Source organism: Mus caroli, chromosome 18 (genome assembly GCF_900094665.2).
Source record: "Mus caroli chromosome 18, CAROLI_EIJ_v1.1, whole genome shotgun sequence".
Lineage (NCBI taxonomy): Eukaryota > Metazoa > Chordata > Mammalia > Rodentia > Muridae > Mus > Mus caroli.
This window is the reverse complement of record NC_034587.1, coordinates 43,054,805-43,064,291: the sequence shown is the minus strand read 5'-3', so window position 1 is coordinate 43,064,291 and position 9,487 is coordinate 43,054,805. Positions and strand designations below refer to the sequence as shown.

General features: G+C 37.0%; 1 long non-coding RNA gene across 1 annotated transcript in view; it reads left to right on the top strand.

Moving 5' to 3' along the window:
- The window catches only part of LOC110284516, a 312,705-nt gene that overhangs the window by 1,930 nt on the left and 301,288 nt on the right, over positions 1 to 9,487 (top strand). The gene's annotated exons all lie outside the window — the stretch shown is intronic.

The window sequence follows — 9,487 nt, the reverse complement described above, 5'->3', positions numbered from 1 at the left end:
TATCTTATATCTTGGGTATCCTAAGTTTTGGGCTAATATCCACTTATCAGTGAATACATATTGTGTGAGTTCTTTTGTGATTGTGTTATTTCACTCAAGATGATGCCCAATTTCAACGCTACTTCAGTGAAACCTCATAGAAGATTCAGGCCGATCCATCCCCATGTTTTCTCCCTGCACTTCTGAAGGCTAGCTATACATTAATACGTGGTTGCAGTTGGTTTTTTTATCTCTGTGTTTTGTGTTGCTTAGATATCCACTTGCACAGAACTAATGAATGCTAGTCTGATCAAGAGGAATACTAGCATATTTTCAAGTAACATTTTTATGTCTTTTACAATAACTGGCTTTTGAGATACTGTGTATCCCATGCTGGCCTGGAATTCATAACAGTCCTTTAGCTTCAGGTTCCCAAGTGCTTGCCTTTAGATATTAGCCTCCATGTATAGCTGTATAGTTTAGTGTTTAGAAATTTAAGCATAATCACAAATAATAGCCCAGATATTTATTTAATTTGAGCTATGGACCTTTTTTTGGGTTTTCAGATAACTTTTGTTTTATTAAGTCAAAAATGGGATTTTTATGTATAACATTAAATTATATGTGAGAAAACAACAACAAAACCTGAATAATACCTGCACATCCTATGTCACCCCCAAACTCAACCCAGAACCAGCTGAAAAGAGCATGTTTATAACCCCAGCTCTCAGAAGTGGAGGCAGAATGATTTTAAGTTTGGAGCCAGTCTGGGCTACATAGAGGGACACTGCCTCACTCTCCACACTCCCCAAACAAACTCTTAGCCCAAGATTTAGTAATAAAACAAATATTCATAAAAACATTGCTTATTTTGCTCTTACCACTAGATAGCTGTTGAACTTTCAACAAATTGCTTAAAAGAAGTTCTTTATGGCAAGCTGTAAAATTAACATACAGAGATGAATAGGTTTCATAAGCACAGAAAAGAATGAGGTAGAAGTGATAAAGAATTTTGTCTGCAACCCTATAGGTGGAACAACAATATGAACTAACCAGTACCCCCAGAGCTTGTGTCTCTAGCTGCATATGTATCAGAAGATGGCCTACTCGGCCATCATTGGGAAGAAAGGCCCCTTGGTCTAGCAAACTTTATATGCTCCAGTACAGGGGAATGCCAGGTCCAAGAAGTGGGAGTGAGTGGGTAGGGGAGCAGGGAGGGGGGAGGGTATAGCATTTGAAATGTAAATGAAGGAAATAATAAAAAAATTAAAAAAAAATGAAAATCTAACATGGCAGAATAATAAGAGAATACATGCTGTAAGAAACTCTGTAAGAATGAGCAAATCATATTTGAGGATGGTTTAGAGTGTTCTTGGAAGACTCAGAGGTACTTGAGAGTACAACAAAAACATCCCCTGTTGTTGCTATGATAACTCCTTGAATTCATTTAAGAGTTTCTTGTAATCTCTGCAATAAAGTCAGTAAACATTCCTATGAGGTCCCCCAAGTTTCCCTTTGGAAAATGGGTACACAGATATCTAGCGGGGTAGACAGAACAGAAGGCCATGGGGGGGGGATCTTATATCACCAGAATTTAAAACATAATATAAAACTTCCATAACAAAACTGTGATATTGGTAAGTGGGTGCTGTTATAACTTGGATCTGGAGTGTCCCTTAAAGTCTCATGTGTAAAAGACTAAGTCACCAGTCGATGCTGCTCTTCTATCAAAAAGTAGTAGGGACTATGTGTTTGTAGTAGGGTGAGCAGAAGGAGACTAGGTCACTGGGGACTTATTCTTGTCAGGCACTCATTTATCTTTCTTTAAAAGCAATACTTATTTAGTGTATGCGGATGGTTTGTGTGTGTGCACGTGTATGTGTGGAGTGCTTGTTTACCATAAACATGTATGTGGAGCTCACTGGACAACATTACATAGTCGGTCCTTCCTTTCCACAATGTCGAGGCAGTGTCTTCTTTGTTTCTATTGATGACCTGCATGTTCCAGGGTAGATGGTTCATGAGCTTCCTGCAGTTCTGTCGTGGCTGCCCATCTTGAGATTGATGGAATGCATTGTTAAAATAAGTTCAGAAAAAGAGACAAAAAATGGAAATTAAGTATTTAATCTGTTCACCCACTTAGAGATGACAAATCCCATTCAAAATTTACCATACATAGGTGTAAATTCTAAGTACAATATGTTATTTTTTTTTAACATAAAACATGACATCATCTAAGTAGTAGAAAGAAAAGTGAGTGAAATGTTCTATAGTTTGGGTATGAAGGAAGACAACTATTAAAAACCTAGAGACTACAAGTGTCTTTGAGTGAGGACTGGCTCAGTAGGTAAAGGTACTTTTTTATTTTATTTATCTTATTTTATGTGTTTTAATTGGTTATTTTATTTATTTACATTTCAGTTGTTGTCCCCTTTCCTGGTTTCTGCTCCGCAAATTCCCATTCCAACCCCTCTCCCAGCTTCTATGAGGGTGCTTACCCAACAACCCATCCACTCCTGCCTCACTGCCCTGATATTTCCCTACACTGGGGCATTGAGCCCCACATGATCAAGGGCCTCTCCTCCCATTGATGCCAGATAAGGCCATCCTCTGCTACATATGCAGTTGGAGCCGTGGGTCTTCTTTGGTTGGTGGTTTAGTCCCTGTAAGCTCTGTGGGATCTGATTGGTTGATATTGTTTGTTATTCCTATGGGGTTACAAACCCCTTCAGTTCCTACAGTCCTTACCCTAACTCCCCCATGCTCAGTCCAATGGTCGGCTACCATCATCCACATCTGTATTGGTCTGGCTCTGGCAGAGTGTTGGACCATGAAAGGCAGTCTGTATTCTGGTTGAGCGAGGCTTACTTGGGAGGCCCAGTAGAAAATCTACAAGGGACCGAATCGTAAGCTATGCTCCCAGATGCAAGCACCTGACACCACATCAACTCCTCAACTCCATAATCCTGTGACTATCAGTCATGTAGACAATGTACCAAACTCCTGGTATTCTGGCTATAGCCAGGTATGCCCCTCCCCACAGTTCTGGCAACTACAAGATAGCCCAACCCACTATAAAAGGTACTACTTGGCTCCTACTCTCTCTATTAAGCTCTTGCTCTCTCCTTGTCTCTTACCTCTAACTCTCCTTCTCCCCTTCCCCTCTCCCTTCTCTCCACATGGCTATGGCTGCCCTCTACTTCTCTTCCCTCCTCCTCCTCCTCCTCCTCCTCCTCCTCCTCCTCCNTCTTCTTCTTCTTTCTCTCTCTCTCTCCCTCTCTCTCTCTCTCTCTCTCTCTCTCTCTCTCTCTCTCTCTCCCTTTCTACAATAAATGCCTTCAAACCATGGACCATCTCTGCTCATCGAGATTGAGCAATGGAGCAGGTCTCTCTCTAATGGGCCATGTGCCGAGCTAGCAGCCTGAGCTAGCCAGACTCTTTCATCCCTGAGGTAACCTGCTAGAGCTCTCCCCATGCCTTCCTCTTCAGCCCCTGAGCCAGAGTCCATCAGCAACATATAGTGGTCTGGGATGTCCGAGAGCGAGAACAACTTTTAATGATGGCTGCTATTTCTTTAGGGATTATGGACTGTTTAGATGCTTTATCTGATCCTCATTTAACGCTGGCACCTGATACCTGCCTAGAAAATTGTTCATTTCATCCAGATTTTCCATTTTTTGTTGAGTATAGACTTCTGTAGTAGGGTCTGATGATTTTTTTGAATTTTCTCAGTTAAAATTGTTGTGTCTCCCTTTTCATTTCTGATTTTATTAATTTGGACAGTGTCTCTGTGCCCTTTGGTTGTTCTGGGCAAGGGTTTGTCTAACTTGTTGATTTTCTCAAAGAACCAATTCCTGGTTTTATTGATTTTTTTTTTTTTTTGTATAGTTCTTTTTGTTTCTACCTGGTTGATTTCAGCCGTTAGTTTGATTATTTCCTGCTGTCTACTCCTCTTGGGTGTATTTGTTTCTTTTTGTTCTAGAGTTTTCAGGTGTGCTGTTAAGCTGCTAGTGTATGCTCTCTCCAGTTTCTTATCGGAGGCACTTAGAGCTATAAGTTTTCCTCTTAGCACTGCTTTTATTGTGTCCCATAAGTTTCGGTATGTTGTGCCTTCATTTTCATTAAATTCTAAAATGTCTAAAAATTTCTTTCTTCCCTGACCAAGTTATCATTTAGTAGAACATTGCTCAGCTTCTATGTGTATGTGGGCTTTCCATTGTTTTCGTTGTTATTGAAGACCATCCTTAGTCTATGGTAATCTGATAGGATGGTTGGGATTATTTCAATCTTCTTGTATCTGTTGAGGCCTGCTTTGTGACCAATTGCATAGCCAATTTTGGAGAAGTTATCATGAGGTGCTGAGAAGAAGCTATATTCTTTTGTTTTGGGGTGAATGTTCTATAGATATCTGTTAAATCCATTTGGTTCATAACTTCTGTTAGTTTCACTGTGTCTCTGTTTAGTTTGTGTTTCCATGATCTGTCCATTGGTGAAGTGGGGTGTTGAAGTATCCCAGTCTAATTGTGTGAGGTGCAATGTGAGCTTTGAGCTCTAGCAAAGGTTCTTTTATGAATGTGGGTGTCCTTACATTTGGAGCATAGATATTTAGAATTGATAGTTCATCTTGGTAGATTTTTCCTTTGACAAGTATGAAGTGTCCTTCTTTACCTTTTTTTTTTTTTTGATAACTTTTGGTTGAAAGCCAATTTTATTTGATATTAGAATGGCTACTTCTGTTTGTTTCTTGGGACCATTTGCTTGGAAATTCTTTTCTAGCCTTTTACTCTGACGTAGTATTTGTCTTTGTCACTGAGGTGCATTTCCTGTATGCAGTAAAATGTTGGGTCCTGTTTAGATGTCCAGTTTGTTAGTCTATGTCTTTTTATTGGGGAATTGAGTTCATGCAAGTTAGGAGATATTAAGGAAAAGTGATTGTTGTTTCTTGTATTTTTGTTGTTAAAGGGAGAATTATGTTAATGTGGCTATCTTCTTTTGGGTTTATTGAAAGAAGATTACTTTCTTGCTTTTTCTAGGGTGTAGTTTCCCTTCTTGTGTTAGAGTTTTCCATCTATTATCCTTTGTAGAGCTGGATTTGTGGAAATATATTGTGTAAATTTGGTTTTGTCATGGAATATCTTGGTTTCTCCATCTATGGTTATTGAAAGTTTTGCTGGGTATAGTAGCCTGGTCTGGCATTTGTGTTCTCTTAGGGTCTGTATGACAATCAGGATCTTTTGGCTTTTAAAATCTCTGGTGAGAAGTCTGGTGTAATTCTGATAGGTCTGCCTTTATATGTTACTTGACCTTTTTCCCTTACTGTTTTTAATATTCCTTCCTTGTTTTGTGCATTTGGTGTTTTGATTATTATGTGATAGGAGGAATTTCTTTTCAGGTCCAATCTATTTGGAGTTCTGTAGGCTTCTTGTGTATTCATGGACATCTCTTTCTTTACATTAGGGAAGTTTACTTCTATAATTTTGTTGAAGATATTTATTGGCCTTTTAGGTTGGGAATCTTTGCTCTCTTCTATACCTATTGTCCTTAGGTTTTGTCTTCTCATTGTGTCCTGGATTTCCTGGATGTTTTGGGTTAGGAGTTTTTTGCATTTTGCATTTTCTTTGACTGTTGTGTCAATGTTTTTTATGGTATCTTCTATGATTCTCTCTTTTATCTCTTGTATTCTGTTGGTGATGCTTGAATCTACGGCTCCTGATCTCTTTCCTAGGTTTTCTATCTCCAGGGTTGTCTCCCTTTGTGATTTCTTTATTGTTTCTATTTCCATTTTTAGATCTTGAATGGTTTTGTTCAATTCCTTCACCTGTTTGTTTGTGTTTTCCTGTAATTCGTTAAGGGATTTTTGTGCTTCTTTTTTGAGTTCTTCTACTTGTTTACTCTGTTCTCCTGTATTTCTTTAAGAGAGTTATTTATGTCCTTCTTAAAGTTCTCTATCTTCATCAAGAGAAGTTATTTTAAATCTGAATCTGGATTTTCCGGTGTGATGGGGTATCCAGAAGTTGCTATTGTGGGAGAATTGGGTTCTGATGATGCCAAGTAACCTTGGTTTCTGTTGCTTATGTTCTTGCCCTTGCCTCTCACCATTTGGTTATCTCTAGTGCTACCTCCACAGTTCTGAGTAGAGCCTGTTCCTCCTGTGATCCTGGTTGTGTCAGAACTTCTCAGAGCCCAGCTGTCTCTGTGATCATTTGGTTCTGGGATCCTGAAATTCTGGTGTGACCAAACTCCTGAAATCCTGTGATCCTGGGCATGTTAGAGCACCTGAGAATTAAGCTTCCTCTGGGTGTTGTGGGACTGGGTGCGGGGCTAACAACCCAAGGTCTGCTCAGGGCACTGGCTCAGACCAGAAGGACCCATCAGCAATTCTTAGTAAACCATATCAGGAAAAATCTGTAGTTTAACTTCCTAACAATGGTCAGCTGTGAATGGGAAGTCCAAGAATCTAGTAGTTGCAGTTTCACAAAGCTAAATGTTTCAGCTGGTCTTCTGTAGAAGTAGATTCCCACAGATATGCTGGCCAGTAAATGCAGGCAGGCAAAGGAGAGCCATAATATAGAATTTTTAAAGATTGAATCACTGCCACCAAAACATTGATAGAAACATGAACTAGTGATATAAAAGATGAAAGATCCTTCACCCTTAAATATATAAAAAAGTCTTCATATTGTTATAGAAAAAGTTAACATTACAAATGAGAAATACTTCATACCTATAGTAAAAACATACAATAATATGTCTAGGAATTTTATTTGTAGGATTATGGGAAAAGCTACTTTTATAATTACTTATGAAAATAAAATTTCATAATTGATAAGTTTTTAGTTAAGTAAAAATTGAAATATGGAATTATTATCATTGATTTGCATTATTTTTTAAAGTGCTGGGCATGGAAGCTAGGTGGTATTCTATTGAGATACAATATAGTTGGCCAATTTATGTGTTCTTTACAGAGTTGTCTATACAAACATTTTGTTCATTATAAAAAGAATGTCTATTTATTTTTCTATTATAAGATTCATGTTATATAGAGAACAAAAAGCCTTTACAAAATTGGATATAATTCCTTATCTGTTAGAGGATTATTTTTCTGAATTCATGGGATGCCATTTTGTCTTATTTCCTTGGTTGTGTAGAAAGTGTGTATAGTTTGATATAGCTAAAGTTACTTAATTTTGCTTTTGTGGCCTGAGCCAAAATCTGTTGCCAAGGCCACGTTCTGAAGATTTTTCTCCATGTGCTTTTCCTGGTTTTGACTTTCCAGCTTTGCATTAGGAGGAGACGTTCATGTACTCTGTGAGGTTACAGTTTCATTCCTTTGCACATAGAATCTAGTTTCTCTAGCACATTTACTAAAGAGACTCTTTTTTTTGAGCTGTGTATAGGTGGTCCTTTATGAATCCTCTGTCTATCTATCTATCTATCTATCTATCTATCTATCTATCTATCTACCTATTATCTATCTACGTATCTATCATCTATCTATACATCTATCTATCGCTATATATTCGTTTATGTAGATTCTGTGTATTGACACCACGATGTTTGTTTTTCTGAATGTGGTTTATTTTGCATGAGGATATCTAGTTCAAACCACTGTGGTCATGACCACATTGAGAGTCTAATGACCCTTTCACAGGGGTTGCCTAAGACCATTGGAAAACACACATATACTATTATGATTCATAACTGTTACAAAATGGTAGTTATAAAGTAGCAATGACAATAATTTTATGGTTGGGGGTCACTACAACATGATGAAATGTATTAAAGGGTTGTAGCATTAGGAAGGTTGAAAATCGCTGCTTTAGTGTAAGGCCATACATCCAAGAATGGGTCATTTCAACTCTAAATGGGTTAAATAGACTAAAAGAACACAAATTGGGTGGTTTAGGGAAAGGGTAGGTGTCTGTAGGACTTGGGCATGGTTGATGCATATGATCAATCATACATTGTATGAAATCCTCAAAGACCTTATACAAATGAAAAAATAAAAGGCAAAGAATACAAGATAAAAACATGGGTGATTTTGACAATAATAGATTAAAAAACAGAGTATCAGGAACTAGAGAGATGGCTCTTGTAATTATATAAGAATGTGAAGCTGAATTTGAATCTCCTAACCCTAGAAGTGGTAGCATATCTATAATCTCAGTAATCCTAATGTAAGATGACAGGCCAAGGAACTTAGTCTACATAGCAATGTCCAGTAAGAGATTTTTTTTTTTTTTTTTTTTTTTTTTTTTTTTTTTTTTTGTCAAAAACAAGGTAGAGGTAAAGAATGACATCCAGGGCTCTGATCTCCCTACATGTCCTCTTAATGAGTCCTCAAATTTGGTATGACATTATTTTATGGAGAAATTTTGCATCTTTACCCATCATCAGTTTTTTTATAATTTTCTATTTTTATTATGTCTTTTATCCAGTTTTGATATCAGGGTTATGCTTGATTAATATAGTTTGAAAATGTCTTTTTCCTTCCTATTTTATTAAATAGTTTGAGGAGCCTTGTTTATAGTTTTCTTTAAAAGTTTAGTAGAATTCAGCAATGAGTCAATGCAGTCCTTGCCTATTTTCTTGGTAAGAGACTTAATCTTGTTATTTGCTATAAATCTGTTTAAATTTGTTACATACACTTGATAATTAGCATAGGCTATATATGTCTAGGAAGAAATTTATCTATTTCTTGCAGGTTTCACAATATTTTGGAATGTAAGCTTTCAAGTATTCCCTAGAATCTATTGCAATATGCCCCCTTTCATCTCTGATTTTATTCTTTTGAGTTTTGTCTCTTATTTTTTGTGAATTTGTCTAAATGTTGATCTTGTTTAGCTGTTCTAAAAAAACAGTCTATTTTTAGGTATTACTTGTTTAGTCTTCCTTTCATTAATTTCTGATCTTCATTATTTCCATCAACTGCCTTTAGGTTTTGCTTGTTTATGATTTTCTAAGACCTTGAGATGTATCACTATCACTTTCTTACTAATCTCTTTTTTTTTTTGGAAGTACATAAAACTATAAGCTTTCAGAGAACTTTTTTTTTTTAGCTGTATCCCAAAGACTCATAAACTTATTATAGTTTCTTTAATGAATGTGGATGCCCTTGCATTTGGAGCATATATATTCAGAGTTCATCTTGGAAGATTTTACCTTTGATGAGTATGAAGTGCCCCTCCTTGTCATTTTTGATAACTTAGGGTTGACATTATAATGGCTACTCCAGCTTGTTTCTTCAGACCATTTGCTTGGAAAATTGTTTTTCAGCTTTTTACTCTGAGGTAGTGTTTGTCTTTTCCCCTGAGGTAGGTTTCCCGTAAGCAGCAAAATGTTGGGTCCTGTTTGTGTAGCCAGTCTGTTAGTCTATGTCTTTTTATTGGGAAATTGAGTCCATTGATATTAAGAGATATTAAGGAAAAGTAACTGTTGCTTCCTGTTATTTTTGTTGTTAGAGTTGGTATTCTGTTCTTGCAGCTGTCTTCTTTTAGGTTTGTTGAAG